General features: G+C 44.8%; 2 long non-coding RNA genes across 2 annotated transcripts; both read right to left on the minus strand.

Annotated features, from left to right (window-relative positions):
* Positions 1 to 3,897: 3,897 nt before the first annotated feature.
* Positions 3,898 to 4,432, minus strand: LOC121637941. Its single transcript, XR_006009970.1, has 3 exons — positions 4,380 to 4,432; positions 4,264 to 4,293; positions 3,898 to 3,936 (listed from the first exon to the last, which is right to left on the minus strand). It is a non-coding gene; the product is annotated as an uncharacterized LOC121637941 (long non-coding RNA).
* Positions 4,433 to 5,528: 1,096 nt separating this feature from the next.
* On the minus strand, positions 5,529 to 6,822 carry LOC121637940. Its single transcript, XR_006009969.1, has 3 exons — positions 6,782 to 6,822; positions 5,710 to 5,778; positions 5,529 to 5,614 (listed from the first exon to the last, which is right to left on the minus strand). It is a non-coding gene; the product is annotated as an uncharacterized LOC121637940 (long non-coding RNA).
* Between the last annotated feature and the right edge of the window lie 11,606 nt (positions 6,823 to 18,428).

Genomic DNA, 18,428 nt, shown 5'->3' on the forward strand with positions numbered 1-18,428 from the left:
GGATTTGAGGTGGGACAGAACCAGGCGCTCAAAGGATTTCATGACCACAGAGGTCAGGGCGACGGGTCTGTAGTCATTCAGTCCTGTGGGTCCCGGTTTCTTGGGGACTGGGATGATAGTGGATGCCTTGAAACATGCTGGTACATGGCATGTCTCCAGTGAGATGTTGAAGATGTCCGTGAACAGAGGAGACAGCTGGTCTGCACAGTGCTTCAGGCAGGCTGGAGACACGGAGTCTGGCCCAGCAGCTTTGCGGGGGTTCTGTCTCTTGAAGAGCCTATTTACATCTCTTTCAAGGACAGAGAGAGGTGACGGTGGGGGGGACGTGGGGAGGGGGCACTGTAATAGTGAGAGGTGTACAGCCTCTATTGTGGTGGTGGGGGAGGGGCTGGTAGGCTGGAGCCGGTGTGAGGTGTGGTGGGGGGAGGCGTGAGAGCTGTCCAGGTGGTCTTCAAAGCGGCAGTAGAAGTCGTTGAGGTTGTTGGCAAGACGTCGATCGTTAGCAGCGGGGGGAGCTCTTGGCTTGTAGTTGGTGATCTGCCTGAGCCCCCTCCAGACAGAAGCAGAGTCGTTAGAGGAGAACTGATGTTGGAGTTTCTTTGAGTACAGCTGTTTAGCATCCCTCACCGCCCTGCTGAACCTGTACTTGGCCTCTATGTACTCTGCTCTGTTGCCACTTTTGAAAGCCCTTTCCTTTTCAGACCTCAACTGTCTCAGTCTGGGTGTGAACCAGGGCTTGTCATTGTTATAAGTCACCCAGGTGCGTGTTGGCACACAGCAGTCCTCACAGAAGCTGATGTATGAGGTTACAGCTTCTGTGTACTCATCCAGACTGGTGGAAGCAGCCCTGAAGACATCCCAGTCAGTGCAGTCCAGACACGCCTTTAAGTCTTCTGCAGCTTCACTAGACCACTTCTTTGATGTCTTCACCACAGGTTTAGAAAGTTTTAGTTTCTGTCTGTAGGCAGGAATCAGGTGGACCATGTAGTGGTCGGAGTGTCCCAGTGCAGCGCGGCTGACGGCGTGATATGCGTTACTGACGGTAGTGTAACAGTGATCGAGAATGTTCCCCTCCCTGGTAGCACATTTAATAAACTGTTTGTATTTAGGCAATTCGTGACTGAGTTTGCCTTTGTTAAAGTCCCCGAGGACAATAACCAAAGAGTCCGGGTTGGTCTGCTCCACTTCCAGTATCTGGTCGGCGAGTGCGCACTGTGCGTCCTGCACGTTGCACTCCGGCGGGATGTAAACACCGACCAGAATGAAGGAAGCGAACTCACGTGGGGAGTAGAATGGTTTGCAGTTGATAATAAAAGTTTCCAGGAGGGGAGAACAGTGCCGTTGTATCACTGTCACGTCGTTGCACCAGCCAGCATTGGTGTAGAAACAAATACCTCCACCCTTTGTTTTGCCAGAGAGCCGCGTATCACGGTCCGCTCGGTGAAGCTGGAATCCATCCAGCTGTAGCGCGGAGTCCGGGATGTTCCCACACAGCCATGACTCGGTGAAGCACAAAACAGAGGATGAACGAAAGTCCTTGTTTCTCCTCAGCAGAAGATGAAGCTTGTCCATTTTATTGCCCAGTGAGCGCACATTAGAGAGAAATATTCCAGGTAGTGGCGTGCGTCTTCCTCGCTGGCGAAGGCGCACGAGCGCGCCGGCTCGTTTCCCCCTGCGTCGGCGTGAAGTTAAGGTGAGGGCACCTTTGATTAAAAAGTCCACTAAAACTGCTGTAGGAGCCAGAAACTCGGGAAACAAACCCCGTGGAGTTCTTTCCTGAATGTTCAGGAGGTCTTCTCTAGTGAAAGAGAGCCGCGAACCGAAACAAAAAACGGTGTTTACAAACAAAACAAGACAAAACAGAGCGCACCAACAAATCGAGGCAGCCATCCGCGGCGCCATCTTGTTCTGTGAGGCATCACCTGTCCCATCACCTGATCTGCAACCGGAGGTGCAGCAGCTGCTGCTTGGTCCTCGTTCCACCTCACCAGTCAATCAACAAGGAACGCCCTGAAATGTTTAGCGCTGACTAACGTCCCTGAAGACACATTTATTTTCTCCAGTTAAAACATTTTTCCACAAACCATTCAAACAAACGTGTAGCTGACACAGAAAAATCTGAAATTTACCTGGGATGGACCAGTGGAGGTGGAAGGACTCCAGAGATGTGGAGCCCCTCGCGCAGCAATAGACCCACAGGCTGACCCCGCCTTTGGTCAGCCGTCCTATTTCGGTGTAAAGCCGCAACCCCGGTGGGTCCTGAATGCAGCTGAGGTGGCACTTCTGCATACTCCAGATGTCCTGGATGTGAAGAGCATCGAGCAACGGGACATCCAGGGTGTCACATCCTGCTGATCTGCCAAAGGTGTCGAGGAGGTCCTGGATGAGGAGCGCCGTTTCTTCGGCTCCACGCATCCTCCGTCTGCAGTGTAGCCTCCACTCCTCCCTGGAGATCCGCTGGATCACCTCGACGTCTGTCAGGCCGACCATCACGTGCTTCCCCTCCAGCTCGGACTGCTTAGCCTCGGCGAGACGGCGTGCATCTCCGGGATCCACCTCGAAGATACAGTGAGACAGCTGCCTCATGAGGCTGGGGTACAACTAGTGGCTTTCTGTGGTGACACCTGAAGCGAAGCGTCGCATCAGATGCCAAATGTCGAGCCTTACTATGAGCTGACCCCACTCCTGCAACAGACAAATCACAATGGTTTTCATTCTGCTTTACAGTCAATGTTGTGTGGAACACCACAATGCAACAAGCAGACAGTAATTCGTAGCGGAAACAAGGCAGCTGTCTTCGACACGCTTTCCCAGGTGCAGGAGTCTCGGTCCACATAAATGAGCTGGGAGGCAGGTACCCCGGCAAATCGGTACCGCTTCATCAGTCCGCCTGCCATCCTGGACAGGCCCTCGGAGCCCTCAGAGCAGGTGAGGACGCTGATGAGGACCTGCCCGTACGGGTTACCCACGTTTGTCACCCAGGCGGCCGTGTCCGAGGCGGCACCTGCGAGCTTCTTTGTCACCTGGACAGCGATTTCAGCGTCAGTACGTTCCTAAGTAGCGTTAAGAAAATGCACAAACCTTGGTGGAGTCCATCTTCAAGATGGACCCGAAGGTGGACGTGATCCTGGCCTTGTACTCGTCCAGCCGCGTCAACATGTTGTAGCTGTAGACGGTCAGCCGCCAGACGGGGGACGGTACGGGGGGGCATCCGAGGAGGTGGTGGAGCCTGCCCCTCAGGGCCAGGAACTGCTCGCAGACACAGAGGTACTGGATCGCTCTCCGCATCCAGGAGTCTGAATGCTGCTCCCACAGGGTGTTGTACAGCTGATTGGCACTGTTGCTGAGAGTGTGAGACCTCTCCCTCCGACCTTCTTCTTAAACTGATGGCACTCTAGGTACTCAGTGGCCATGATATACCAGCCGTCAATGTCCAGGACCCTCCGGATGGCCCTGTACAGTCCAGCCTTGCACATACAAATATAAACAGCAGACATGCATAGAAAGGGTCAGGGGACGCAGGAGGCTGACTGTAGATCGGCCGGGGTTGGGGAGGGTACCACCAGAGACTGAGCTCGCTAGTGAGCCGAGGCCTTTCCGAGCTGTCCCTGGTAAACAGCACCCAGCAAATCCAGTCCTGCTGCTCTGCATTGAGAGCTGCTCTCCAGGACTCTGGCAGCAGCCCTCATTGTGGGCTGCCTTGGTGCAGCTGGCGGCGGTGGTGGCGTGGCTGACAGGGGTTGTGAGGACTCTGGTGCCTCTGCTCTATGAAACCCGATGAGGATCTCTGGAGGCTGCTGAGGGACGGGGTTCACTGGAACGGTCTCCAGGAGCTCCTCATCCGTGGGCTCGCCCATCGCAGCAGAGACACCAGCGACAGAGGTGGAGGAGGTGGAGCCGTGTGGCGCGAGAGAGGAGGAGCCTGTACGCCAGAGGCTGAAACGGAGTAGAAATATTTTAATGACGTGAAGGAAGTCAGCGTCTAAGACAGAGGCTCAATACAAGCAAAATGAGGATGATGTTCCACAGATGAAGCAAGCAGAGGATGATGTGATGACAAAAGGGTTATTCTGCACTAGAGGTAGGGATGCTGGACTCTGGGGAGGGAGTCGGGTGATTAAGTGGAGAAAGCAGGGATGGAGAAAGGTGTGTAACTACAAAGCACTATATGAGTAATGATTTGGCAGGTGAGCAGCAGCGACTCAGCACCCTGTGATTTTCAGCCCATGAAGACAAGCAAGTTTTCAATTGAACCAAACTTACTGCAGCGTCTCCGTTTTGTTTCCTATATTTCTACGGTAGACAAAAACCAGAAGAGCCAACATCAATATCAACATTTCTGTCAGTGACAACAAATGATGAACATCACTGTTACTTACAGCCCTCGATGTCAACTACAGCCTGGACCAGCTCTTCATTTGTCGGTTCCTCAGGCATTCTGTAGGGAAGGTCTGGTCTGAGAGAGGCTGGAAACCAAACCTGAAATAAGCTTGTCATCAAGGATGAAGGCACACTCTTCATTTATCATGAGTTTCCCCTCACCTGGAAATGCAGGTTTAGGGCCCACCAGCTGCCGGACTTTAGCCTGCATTTCCACCGCAGACAGAGAACGCCATCCAGAGACGAAAGCTGCAAGTCTGAACTGTGACATCACGCTCAGTGAAGCAGTGTAATGAGGGGACGTGAGGACACCAACATCAGAGCTGGAAACCTACTGAGAGGCCCTGCGAGCCTGGCTGGAGTCAGAGACAGACACTGTGCTGGTAGCAGCGATGGCGGCACTGGTGGTTGTGATGCTGCTGGTGCTGGTGGAAGCAGCAGCCCGCCGTCTGTCTCTGCCCTTCACATAGCGGACAGCGTTCTCCATCTGCGTCCCTGGAGCTGGGGCCTTCCTCCGCAGGTAGTTGACAAATCTGTGTAAGTGAGACAGAATGTGAGATGTGATCCTTGCAGCAGCTGTTTAATCAGCATCAGCTGAAGCATCACATGCAGTCAGCTCACAGATTTATTCTGTTTCACAGTGAAAACTAACCGGATCTTCTCGGGCTCCTTCGACTCATACAGGCTCTGCAGGGTCTCAAATTTAAAATCTCCAAAGCCAACAAGGGCCTGTCCCTCCTGACCAGGCCGGAGAGCCTTCACCCTCGCCTCCTCAAACGCCCGGTGGAACCTGACTGCCTCCACAAAGTCAGGGTAGGCTGAGGAGTAGCGGGTGAGGGCATCCTGCAAACACACAGCGTAGCGGTTAAACCAGGCTGGCAGATTCTACCTTGTTGGCCATCAGTGGGGACTGAGACCCCGTCCTCTCTCACTCCTTCTGGTGGGAGGCTACCAGATTCACGCTGTAGCCCACGTCGTTTTCCAGAAGCCAGTGGAAGGTCTGGCCCTAGTACCCGCCAAACTGGACCCTCCACCGGCTCAGGACGAGGGTGGCGTTGGTGACATCGCCACCCTCTCTGACGACGTGGGCTCTGGCTTCTTCCTCCACCTCCTCCGGTGTCTTTGCCCTCACCGCAGCCTTAGTTTTGCCTCTACTGAGGCGTGCTTGGGCCTCAGTAGAGGCCTTTAGCTTGATGGTCCCATTTGGGAGCTTTTTAAAAGTTGGATGCTCCATCTGAACAGAGAAAAGGAGTCAGTGGAAGAAACAAGTCAGAACAGGAGGTGTGTGGAGCTGTAATGACATGAAAGCTGTAGTACAATGACACTTACTGTTTAATAAAACGTCCGAGCAGTCTGTAAATCAGAGGAGAGAACAACACGGTCAGGTTGGCTAAAAACCTGATGCAGCAGCATCTGCCGTCTGTCTCTGCCCTTCACGTAGCGGACGGCGTTCTCTATCTGCGTCCCTGGAGCTGGGGCCTTCCTCCTCAGGTAGTTGACAGATCTGTGTAAATAAGACAGAATGTGAGATCTGATCATTGCAGCAGCTGCACTCTGCTGCTGTTTAATCAGCTACAGCTAAAGCATCACATGCAGTCAGGACACAGATTTTATTCTGTTTCACAGTAAAAACTAACCGGATCTTGTCGGGCTCCTTCGACTCATACAGGCTCTGCAGGCACTCAAATTTAAAGTCCCCAAAGCCAACAAGGGCCTGTCCCTCCTGAATGGGCTGGAGAGCCTTCACCCTCGCCTCCTCAGATGCCTGGTGGACCTGACTGCCTCCACAAAGTCAGGGTAGGCTGACGAGTAGCGAGTGAGGGTGTCCTGCAAACACACACAGTGTGTTAAAACCATCAGACTGAAGATAACCAACACCCGAGGCTGGCAGATTCTACCTTGTTGGCCATAAGTGGGGACTGAGACCCCGTCCTCTCTCACTCCTTCTGGTGGGAGAGATTCATGGCGTAGCCCACGTCGTTTTCCAGAAGCCAGTGGAAGGTTTGGCCCTGGTACCGGCAGAACTGGACCCTCCACCGGCTCAGAACGAGGGTGGCGTTGGTGACATCACCACCCTCTCTGGCGACGTGGGCTCTGGCCTCTTCCTCCACCTCCTCCGGTGTCTTGGCCCTCACTGCAGCCTTTGTTTTTCCTCTACTGAGGCGTGCTTGGGCCTCAGTAGAGGCCTTTAGCATGATGGTCCCGGTTGGGAGCCTTTTAAATGTCAGATGCTCCATGTGAACAGAGAAAAGGAGTCAGTGGAAGAAACAAGTCAGAACAGGAGGTGTGTGGAGCTGTAATGACATGAAAGCTGTAGTACAATGACACTTACTGTTTAATGAAACATCCGTGCTGTCTGCAAATCAAAGGAGAGAACAACACGGCCACGTTGGCTAAAAACCTGATGCTGTCATTAAGTACACTTCAAACAGAATTTATTCATCATGTTTAATCTTTCCAGATGTCCCTCCATCTTTAGTGGTCATGAGATGGCTGAGCAGCTGAAGCAAAAATGATGAGCAGCCTGACAGATTGTCACATTCATCAGCGTTACAGCCTCATATTGATCGTATCTTCATGAATCCATACCGATCAGTAAAGATTATGATGACATCATGCAAAACCTTTCTATCCCGTTACAGGAGCGAATTAAAATAAAAGAAAAAAAGGGTGACACTGGGCTGTTTTTCACGAAGCCGTGACAGACTGTTTTCATTCATTCATTTCACGGTGTTAAACTGACATTACGACGTGCAAAACTCTGAGCTCGGAACAAAAGGAGTCCACTGTTATTAAACCCCAATAAAACGCGGATTTACACCGTGTGAAAAATTATTTAATGTTTGCAAACATGGTACTTGAAAACTGACGAAGTGTCACAACTTTAGCTAACGTCAGTCTCCGTTGTACACCGTCACGTTAATAAATCACTGCTATTAAAAAGCCAGGGTGTATAAAACCCTAATAAATCCAGTTAACCATAAAACTCGAACTCACCTTCTGGGAAAATTAATTTAATGTTTGCAAGAAATGACTTGAAAATTGACGAAGTTTAAAGTCGATATGCTAACTTTGGCAAACGTAACTCGCCGTTTTACACCGTGACGTTAATCAATCACCGCTAATAAAGAAGGTGCAGTTGTACCTGCCAGATGTTCGTCTGATAAAATGTTTAATGATTAAAAAACATAAAGAAATTAATGAAACGGTACTTACACACTGTCCAGTGTCAAAGTGCCGCTAGCGGGGTGGGCAGGTCACTGAGAAAAATTGGAACAAATCCATCTTCGTGATTGGAGGAACAAAAGTTTGATACTTGAAATTGGAACAAATGGAGCCATTTGACTGGGCAACCTGCTCTGTTTTTTTTTTTAACAGAGTTGGAACAGATGCTGCGTGCTGATTGGACAGACAAAATTGGAACAATTGAAACAGCGCACTGTAACAATAGTTGTACAGAAAATGTTTACGATTAGACTATGATAAAGTTCTGCCCTGTTTGAGGGAGTGAGACGGACAGGGAAAAAAAAAACCCACCACCAACCTCAGCCTTTAAATGTTGCATCATGGTGATCGTTTGTCACCTTCTCAATTCTGCCATCTGCCGTTCTGGACCCTTAATCTGTCTTAAAGATGCATCTGTAAATGATTATCATTAAAATGTGTTTGGAAAAAGTCTAAGTTGACCATTAATTCAAACACATGTCAATAAGTGACTGGTCTTTTTCATCGTTTCTGTTTACTGCTATTTTTGTTTGAGATTTTTGATTAAATGAAAGCTCTTGTTGATGAAGTTCTTGTTTAATCTTGGTTTTGACGTCAGAGGGATTTTCTGTCCAGTATTGTAGCAGGAAAATGTCTATGCTGATTTTTGTTTGTTCGGAAATAACGGCTGTATCTGGATGCATGATAGAAACTGCGCATTAATGGCTCATTTGAGTCATTCTTAAAGTACATCATATAAAGATTTTACAAAGAACGGGAGAAATTATACAACTTGAAAAGATTTATTTATAAAACTGAATAGTAACTTTATACCAACTTTATACCAAATTTATGACAACACACACATATATATATATATATAAATATACATATATATATATATTTAGTATATTTTTTGTCCTTTTTTTTTTTTTTTTAGTCCTTTTTTTTCCTCATTTCCTCCCTCCACTCGTCCACAGTCTTTCCACCAACAGCCTCGCAGTACGCTACACCAGCAATTCTAGTGTGGCCAATGTCCGGCCTCTTTGGCTGGCCACACTTTCTGCAGGTGTACTGCAGCGGCTGCTGGCGGGGTCTGGCTCTGGGTGGAGGCTCCTATTCTGCAGCCTCAGCTGCCTTCCTCTTCCTGTAGGCTGTGGTCCTGGGTACCGGAAGAGGAGGCGGCACAGCCTGATCACCTTGAGCCAGGAGAGGAGCGAGGGAGGAAGCGTTAAAGCAGGAGGAGAATGAGGTGGAGGAGGCATACCCCTGGAGGTTGGACCTGGCTCCTCCTCAGGGATGTTAAAGTCAAAGGGCTGTCCTTATCTCACCTGAACTGAGGACAGCCCTGTTACAGCGGGTAAGGGCTCGCTGGCGATGGCTGGAGTAGGGACGACGCCAGATCCCTGCTCCACAATGGCCCTCCCCGACTTCCTCTGTTTCCCTGGCTTTAGGTTTCTGAGTTTTCAGTGCAACATGCATCAAATTACAGATATCACCATGGTAACAGCTTCATGTCAGCACTCACCACTGCGACAGAGTCCAGTTCATGAAGCTGAATGTTGGTCTGAACCATCAGCCTTGGGCTCGCCAGCACCACCTCTCTGATGGCCACATAGTCTGCCAGGATGAGGGACCACCGAGTCTTCGGGGTCCCTCCTGTGCGTGTGGCCCCGGGATGCAGACGGCAGAGCTGCTGCAAATGGCCTCCACCAGACAGCTTGCATCCGGCCAGTTGGCAGGGCCCGAACTCAGTTTACGTAGGCAGCTGGAAGGTGCCTCTGCATGCTCCAGATGTCCTGGATGCGGAGAGCATCGAGCAACGGGATGTCCAGGGTGTCACATCCTGCTGGTCCGCCGAAGGTGTCGAGGAGGTCCTGGATGAGGAGCGTTGTCTCCTCATCTCCATACGTCCTCTGCAGTGGAGCCTCCACTCCTCCCTGGAGATCCGCTGGATCACCTCGACGTCTGTCAGGCAGACCATCCCGTGCCTCCCCGTCCAGCTCGGACTACACTGGTCACCCATGTGGCTGTGTCCGAGGCGGCACCTGCGAGCTTCTTCGTCACCTGGACAGAGATTTCAGTGTGAGAACGTTCCTAAGTAGCAGTAAGAAAATGTGAGCAAACCTTCTTGGAGTCTATCTTCAAGATGGACCTGAAGATAGACGTGATCCTGGCCCTGTACTCGTCCAGCCGCTTCAGCACGTCGTAGCCAGTCAGCAGCCAGATGGGGGACGGTACAGGGGGCATCTGAGGAGGTGGTGGAGCCTGCCCCTCAAGGCCAGGAACTGCTCGTGGACACCAAGGTACTGGATCGCTTTCCGCATCCAGGAGTCTGAATGCTGCTCCCACAGTGTGTTGTACAGCCGATTGGCACTGTTGCCGAGAGTGTGAGACCTCACCCTCCGACCTTCTTCTTAAACTGATGGCACTCTAGATACTCAGTGGCCATGAGATACCAGCCGTCAATGTCAAGGACCCTCCAGATGTACAGTCCAGCCTTGCACAAAGGCTGGGGGCATGTCAGCTGCAGGCGCCAGATCCTGTGGGGCATCCACAGAAACAGCTGACATGCATAGAAAGAAAGGTCCTGTACAGCCCAGCCTTGTGTGGTGTGTCCATAAAACGTCTGTAAATCAGAGGAGAAAGCAGCCTATGGCAAAAATGATTAGCAGTCCGACAGATTGTCACATTCATCAGCTTTACAGCCTCATATTGATCATATCTTCATGAATCGATACAGACAGTACAGTAAAGATGATGACGTCATGCAAAGCCTTTCTATCCCGTCAAAGGAGTGAATTAAAATAAAAGAAACAGGGTGACACTCTTTCAGACTGTTTTCATTCAATTCACTGTGTTAAAGTTAAATTGCCGTAACGACGTGTAAAACTTGGAGCTCGGAACAGAAGGGATGCTGGTGTGTTATAAAACCCCAATAAAACTCTGATTCACATTGTGTAAAAATCAATTTAATCTCTGCAAAAAAAAGTCACAAAGTTTAAATTTGTCGATAAAACCAGTTGTTACCCACAAAACACAATTTTTTTTTGTAAACATTAAGTTAATGTTTGCAAACATGGCATTTGAAAACTAAGTGTAAATTCGTTGATATAACTTCGAACATAACTCACCGATTTACACCGTGACGTTAATAAATACCCACTATTAAAGAAGCAGAAGTTTAATCAGCCAGATGTTCATCCTTTAAAATGTTTGATTAAAAACATGAAGAAATTAATGAAAAGGTACTTGCATTAAACATGCAGGGCAGTGGTCCCCGAGGACCAGGATTGAGAAACACTGGTCTACAGCAACCCATTTTTCACAGCCACAGAACGCTGCTGGCAATTCCATCTCCAATCCAATATGAGGTTAAAAAAAAAAAAAAAAAAGCAACCTCTCCAGCTCACAATGATTAGTGGGCAGAGCCCAAGTCCTCTCCCGTTCCTGACCAAGAGCAAATGATTTCATGAATCTCAGACTACATGTGTCACAAATGCAAGCATCCTCACCCCTCCACAAATTTCAGACAAAGGTGTGAATCTCAGACCCTGACATCAGTCTTGACAGAACCTGCCAAAGCATTGGTTTTAAACCACCTCTGGACCTAGCCCTGTCTCCTTCCCCTGTATCTGGGAGAAAGTGAGGGATGAGTCGGAGGAGCACATGGCCCACTCCAGCCATTCTGATTTCAAGTGGCAAAGTCAAGGTCTCTCTTGGGCTTTTATTAGCCATTGAAATCAATTTAATCTTTGTGTGCACGAGTGAGAGCATGTTTGTGGTTTTATTTGTTTTATAATTATCTTTGTGTGACTACCAGTGTTTTAAGATGCTTTTATGGCAAAAACTGTTTGTGAAGCACTTTTGTGCTGCAATTCTCCACGAAAAGTGCCATATAAATTATCAAAATTAATGTGCTTCAAAAAGCTTCAACTAAATAGCTCAGGAATGTTTCCAGTCTCACATAAATAAGTATTTGGCGCAATTCAGATAGGGTTGGTAACTTGAGACTAAAAAGTCCATACTTCCCATAAGGTTTTACCTATATACCCAAAATTTTAGCCAGGTGAAGTTGACATTGGGTAGAGGATATGTAGTAAATATGTTGTCTGGTTTGAAGCATCTTAAAATTATATCTAATTGTTAAAAAAAAAATATGATAATAATAATGGATTAGATTTATATAGCGCTTTATCAAGGCACTCAAATTGCTTTACTTTGTGTATCCATTATACATTCACACACACATTCACACACTGATGGTGGAAGCTGCCATGCAAGGTGCTCAACCAAGACCCATCAGGAGCAATTAGGGGTTTGGTTGACCTTGACATGAGCTCTCTGGCTGGGGAACCGACAACCCTTGGGCTGCAGGACGACCAATCTACCCACTGGGGATTTTAATGCATAGTAGCAGTGAAAGCTTGGGAGTTTGGAATTGTTTTTTAATTAATTCTCTTCTAGGCTTTGGTTGCTGATTCTTATCAACAACACCTGTTAGTCATGAGACCATTTTAAAGACCCATTTTTGACATGACACTGGCTGGTAGGCACAGGTGTTACTGTAGCATATCAATTATATTCTTCGTTTTATTGATGTTCGAATCTTTTCCCCTGTTCGCTATATAATGTGTGGTTGGCAATAAACATGGTAAGCATAATGTACCGAGCAACCACTGTTCTTTAGCTGTAATTGTTCATTTAAATGTTTGTTTAGTGGAAATACTTAAAACCAATTTTGATGGTTTAGGAGTATTATCCAATCTGTTATAACTTTTTGATTTATTTATTTGGTTATTTGTGTGTGAATAGATCAACATCTTTGATAACGTGTTTAATAGAGGAAATAACTAACTGTATAGATCAGAAACTGTTTGCAGAAGGTGTTATTTTTTACCTCAAAGCCTTTGACACTATTGACCGTGGTATATTGATTAATAAACTGGAGCGAAATGGGATAAGAGTGGTTGTGATGAAATGGATTCAGACCTATTTTACTAAACAGCAACACTATGTGATTGATGAACACAAATCAGATTATTTGGACATTGTTTGTAGAGTTGCCCATGGGTCAGTGTTGGGGTCTAAACTCTTTGTGCTCCACATAAATGATATTTGGAAAGTTCCAGATTCATTGAAACTAATCCCACTTGCAGATGATGCAAATATTTTATGTACTGGAGAGACTTGCAGCAGTTTCTGGGGAAAAAATCACAGGAAATGAAGAAATTAAAAAGATGGTCTGATTGAAATAATTAATCAGTGAATTTATATAAAACAAATTATTTGGGAACTGTGGTACAGATACAGGGATACAAGTAAAAATAGAAGATGTTGTAATTGAAAGGGTATATCAGTTACACATTTCTTGGTGTGATTATCAACCACAGAATATGCTGGAAGTCACATATGAAGTTTGTTCAGACAAAAATAGCAAGAAATATTGCAGTTCTGATGAAATCTAAACATTTTTGGATCAAAAATCATCATTTTGTACTGTTCATTGATTGTGCCATATTTAAATTATTGTGTTGAGCTTTGGGGAAACACAGAAGTTCTCTGCAACTGTTAAATATACAACAAAAAAAGCAATAAGGGTTGTCTGCAAATTTGGATATAGGGAACACACAAATCTACTATTTTGGAAGTTAAAAACACTAAAATTCAATGATTTGGTGGAATTAAAAACAGCAATAATAATGTACAAAGCTAGAATGTACAAGGCTCACAAGATTTGAGAACTATGAAAAGCATGTGCCTTACAGTTTATGGTGTAAAACTGTAGAATAATCTTCAGGAAGAACTCAATGTCCAAATATCACCTAGTTTAAGAAAAATTTCAAACGGTATAAAGACAAAGAATGTATGTAAACCAGTACAATTAAATATGTGTAGAAACTCTGTGTTAATGTTTATGTATAGTGTTGGTAGAAGTGGGTTGTGAAAGCAAGCAAGTGCTAGTCGTATTGTGTATTGTCCTTTACTTATATATAGTGTTGGACAGTATGCTTGGTATATTGTAATACTGTTTTGTCTATTATGTCTATGTCTTTGTTTCTTTTGGTCCCCCTTGCAAACAAGATGTCACATCTCAAGAGGTTTTCCATATTAAATAAATTGAAATTTTGCATTGTGTAAGTGTGTACACGTGTATGTAAATATGTAGATGTGCACATGAGTATATATGTGTGCATGTTTTTTTCTGTATACTGTATATTTTTTTCTAAAAAAAAAAAAGGGGGGGGGCAGGAATACATACTTTTTTTAAATAAAGACATCTATTTAAGAGATTTGCCATTTTTGTGTATGTATTATTACTGTCATGAGTTGTAAACATTTATCTCAGTCAGCTTTGAGTCTGCAACATTACTAATGATGTTATTAAGGCCTCTGATTACAATATGTGTTCAGTTTTATCAGACCAGAATGTGGTTTACAGTATGAATGATCATCAGGTAGGTGATAAACCTCTGCAAGATGTGTCCTCTGTGCTGGGCTTTTCCTCCTTGGCACTGGATGATGCTGGAAGATGGTTGGAATGGCATCAGCTCTCAACTTAAGTCCACCTCTCCATGTACAACTGAAGTGGTTTTTGAAGTGTTCCTGTAAAGAGGCCTATTGATTTGATATGAAGGACTTGGAACTGTTGACAAGTAATTGTTCTATCACCTCTGTAGACATAACGTTCCTTTCACAGTTTATTGTTGCTTATTTGTGCAGCTATATTGAAGTCCTTCCTGCCAACCATTAAAAACCACCTCTTCCTCCATTCTGGGTCCCTCGGGAATCCATACAAAGGGAAGCCCCTCTCAGACCAGTTGGAGCATCAAAGTGTTGCATTGTTCACCATGATTGACTGTTTTCTTGTCTGTAAAATGTTATAACCATTACATATAATAGAAAAACACAGAGTGGGTGACCGGTCAGGTAATTATCCAGAGCCTACTGACTTTTCTCCATTAAATTAAACTCTAAATATTATTTAAAAGTGTCTTGTCCCCTTTTGCTTTCCATGTTCCATTGACCAATAACTAATCACCTAAATTTGATTCCTAATTAACTTATATTTCACCAATTCCCTGTGCATCCCTATTCACTCACTGTTCTATCTTCCCTCTTTACTCTTGCATTACTTTTTCACATGTTAATTTATTTGGTAACACTCATTGATATTATCTCATGTTCTACCCTTACAGCTGTTCTACATTTATGTTGTCATTTTTCCTTTTCCCCAAGGTTTATTTTTATCATTTTTATTATGCATACTGAAACTGATTGTTTACTTTATGGCCTTGCCATATTGTCTTATGTCATTAAAAAGTTGTTTTTGAAAGGTTTCACTTGTTTTCCTGTGCCTGTCAGTGCCAGTCCCACCAGTAGGTCAAGTGAGGTTTTAGTTAAACCAGGTTATTACTCAGTGAGACTTTACATTCAAAGCAAAGCACCTTTTTCCTACATTTTCCTACATTTAACATAACTTTTAACCACATGTATAATGGTCAAATAGAACATCTAAAGCTAAATTTTAAATCTAAATGCTATATGTTAAATCTAAATGTTATATGTTATATCTAAATGTTAAATCTTATATTTAAATCTTAAATGATAAATCTATATGTTGAATCTTAAATCTAAAAGTTAAATCTTATATTTAAATGTTAAATTTAAATCTAAATGTTTAAATCTAAATCTAAATGTTATATGTTAAATCTAAATGTTTAAATCTAAATGTTATATGTTAAATCTAAATGTTTAAATCTAAATCTAAATGTTATATCTAAAAGTTAAATCTTATATCTAAATGTTAAATCATATATTTAAACGTTAAATCTTATATCTAAATCTAAATGTTTAACCTAAATGTTTCGAATATATGCTAATTAACCCCGCCCCTTTTAACCTCAACCATTACGCTAGTAGGGAAACACTCGCTCGCACGCACACACAGGTCTTTACTGTGAATGTCTTTTTTAAATCCAGTTTAAGAAAGACTGAGTAGATTTGGAATTTAATATACAATCCAATTAAATGCAATGAATGGGGATCTATGTTGTATGCATTGTGTCTAAGTTCATACTGCTGGGACATTACATGCTACCACAAGGCTGGCTTTAATAGATGAAAGTAAGCCAACAACCTAATCATTTAACCTTACAAAGGCGAATTGTAAGGACGGTTAGCAGTAAGAAATATTGAGGCTAATGAGGACCATCATGTCTGATCTTTAATAAATGCTAGCTCGTTGGTTGGTATGTATATTTCCCTCCAAAAATGTATGAAATCATTGTGCTGGTTACACTTATTTAATCTATCGTCAAACATGACTTGATCATTGCTTAAATCAACATTAACACAATACATTCAGTGACAAACGTGTATGTGCAGCAATAATATGTTTATTTAGTTTTCACCCTCAGTAATCCGATCGCTGCTGTCTGTTCCGTAGTAGAGTCTAGCAGCGCGGGGTTGCTTTGGAACTATTGGAGGCTCCATGACCCACGTGACCGCTCTTCCAGCGAAGTCAACGGATGTCGCAACTCTGAGTCTGTCGAGGGCTCTGGGTGCCCTATAACACTTTTTAACGGACACTCTACAGCCAATCAGAATCGAGTATTCATCCAGACCATGGTATAAAAGACAGTAATCGCCTATTATTTCATGTTTGCAACTGGGACACTAAGTGTAAAAGAGTTTACATGGACATTGGACATTTACACTCGCACTAAATGTACCAAAAGAGTTCCAGCCTGTATCTTTGTAAAGGAATATGTTCGAGATGTTTTTATGACTGAAATGTTGCATTGCATGCTTTTTAATATTGACATTAACCGTTTGCAGTGGGCAAATATCATGATGGTGGGTGTTATCAAGGGTAATACATAAAAAAAGACAAAACAGGAATAAAGTTTTAACTATATTTATTTATGTTATAATTAAAGGAGGCACTCCCTTCATTTCCTCCCCTTGCCGTCCTACTCAGAACCAGTTAACCCGAATGCACCCGCACACCACACAGGCGGATAATCTGCTAAAATACACAGCACCCGGTGATGGTGCCCAATTACTTCACTCGATTGCACATCACTTACTGCAATAAACACCGCGTAGATTTCATGCCAACAAGATCAGGTGTAAACACTTCTGAGTAGCTACTGACAGGAGGTCATAGATCGTTTTAGGGGAAAGTGACCCAATGAACAAAAACAAACAAAACAAAATGATTAAAGTTAGTCCGCTCTTACAACTGTCAAAAGAGACCACTCGGACCAAGAGCGGTCTAAATTGAAAAACAAAACGAAATCTTTAAATCTAAAAAAAAGGACAGAAGGAAGCGATACCCGAAAACTGCAAACAATAGCAAAAAAATACTACAAAACATTTTAATTTTTTCTCTAAAAACACCCTTTAAAAGACACATCATGCCTGTGGCGTTGAATTCCCACGCCCAGTCAATACACATGGGGGTACCTCTAGGCTCCAGTAGGGGAGTCTTGGTATTTTCCCCTCACTTATTACAGACGAGTAAACGGGAGAACTTTGGGTTAGTTTTTCATTCATTTAGGATTTCCACTATCACCTTTTTTTTAAAAATAATTACCTCAAGATACACTGTGAAAAACAGCCAACAAGTTGTTTGTAGCTTTATACAATTCACTGCATGTTCCTGGAAACTTTGTGTTTATATTTTTGAGTTGTTAATCTGTGTTTGGTGGTTTGCTGTAGGGTCTGACAGTTTGGTTAATTAGTAATCACATCATAAAGTTCACCTTATGTTTTTGTGCTGCAAGAACTTTTCTGGTAAAAAGAGAGGAATATATTATAGTGCATGTAGTCATTGTTAAAACGGTTTTGATGTGTAAAAAGACATTAATTACTTAGAGATCTAAAGAGATTATTCAAAGCACTAAGCATTCTTGCATTGTATGCATTTATTATTTATTGTTGTGTATTGTTTAAATGAAAAATGACTACAGATGAGTGAACGGGAGAACTGCATGTGCATTTTTCATTCCTTCACTCTTCCCATTATTACCCTTTTTAAGTGCGTGCAGTGTAATGAAGGGACATGTGAGGACACCAAGATCACACCTGAAAACCTACTGAGAGGCCTGTGAGCCTGGCTGAAGGCAGAGACTAGTGCTGTGCTGGTAGTAGTGGTGGCTGCACTGGTGGTTGTGATGCTGCTGCTGGCAGCGGTGGAAGCAGCAGCAACCCACCATCTGTCGATGCCCTTCGTGTAGTGGATGGTGTTCTCCATCTGCATCCCTGGAGCTGGGGCCTTCCTCCTCAGGTAGTTGACAAATCTGTGTAAATGAGACAGAATGTCAGATGTGATCATTGCAGCATTTGCAGTCTGCTGCAGTTTAATTAACCATAGCTAAAGCATCACATGCAGTCAGGTCACAGATTTTATTCTGTTTCACAGTAAAGGCTAATTGGCCCGGGCTCCTTCAACTCATACAGGCTCCAGGGTCTCAAATTTAAAATCCCCAAAGTCAACAAGGGCCTGTCCTTCCTGACCTGGCTGGAGAGCCTTCACCCTTGCCTCCTAAAATGCCCAGTGGAACCTGAACGCCTCCCTTAAAGTCAGGGTAGGCTGACGAGTAGCAGGTGAGGGTGTCCTGCGAACTCACCATTAAAACAATCAGACTGAAGATAACACCCGAGGCATATTCTACCTTGTTGGCCATCAGTGGGGACTGAGACCCCGTCCTCTCTCGCTCCTTCTGGTGGGAGGCAACCAGATTCACGGTGTTCTTCCCCTATGTCCGGGAGAGAGTGAGGAGGGATGGGTTTGAGGAGCAACAGGCCCACTCCAGCTGCCCTGATTTCAAGTGGCA

This window comes from Melanotaenia boesemani, chromosome 4 (genome assembly GCF_017639745.1).
Source record: "Melanotaenia boesemani isolate fMelBoe1 chromosome 4, fMelBoe1.pri, whole genome shotgun sequence".
In the NCBI taxonomy this organism is placed as follows: domain Eukaryota; kingdom Metazoa; phylum Chordata; class Actinopteri; order Atheriniformes; family Melanotaeniidae; genus Melanotaenia; species Melanotaenia boesemani.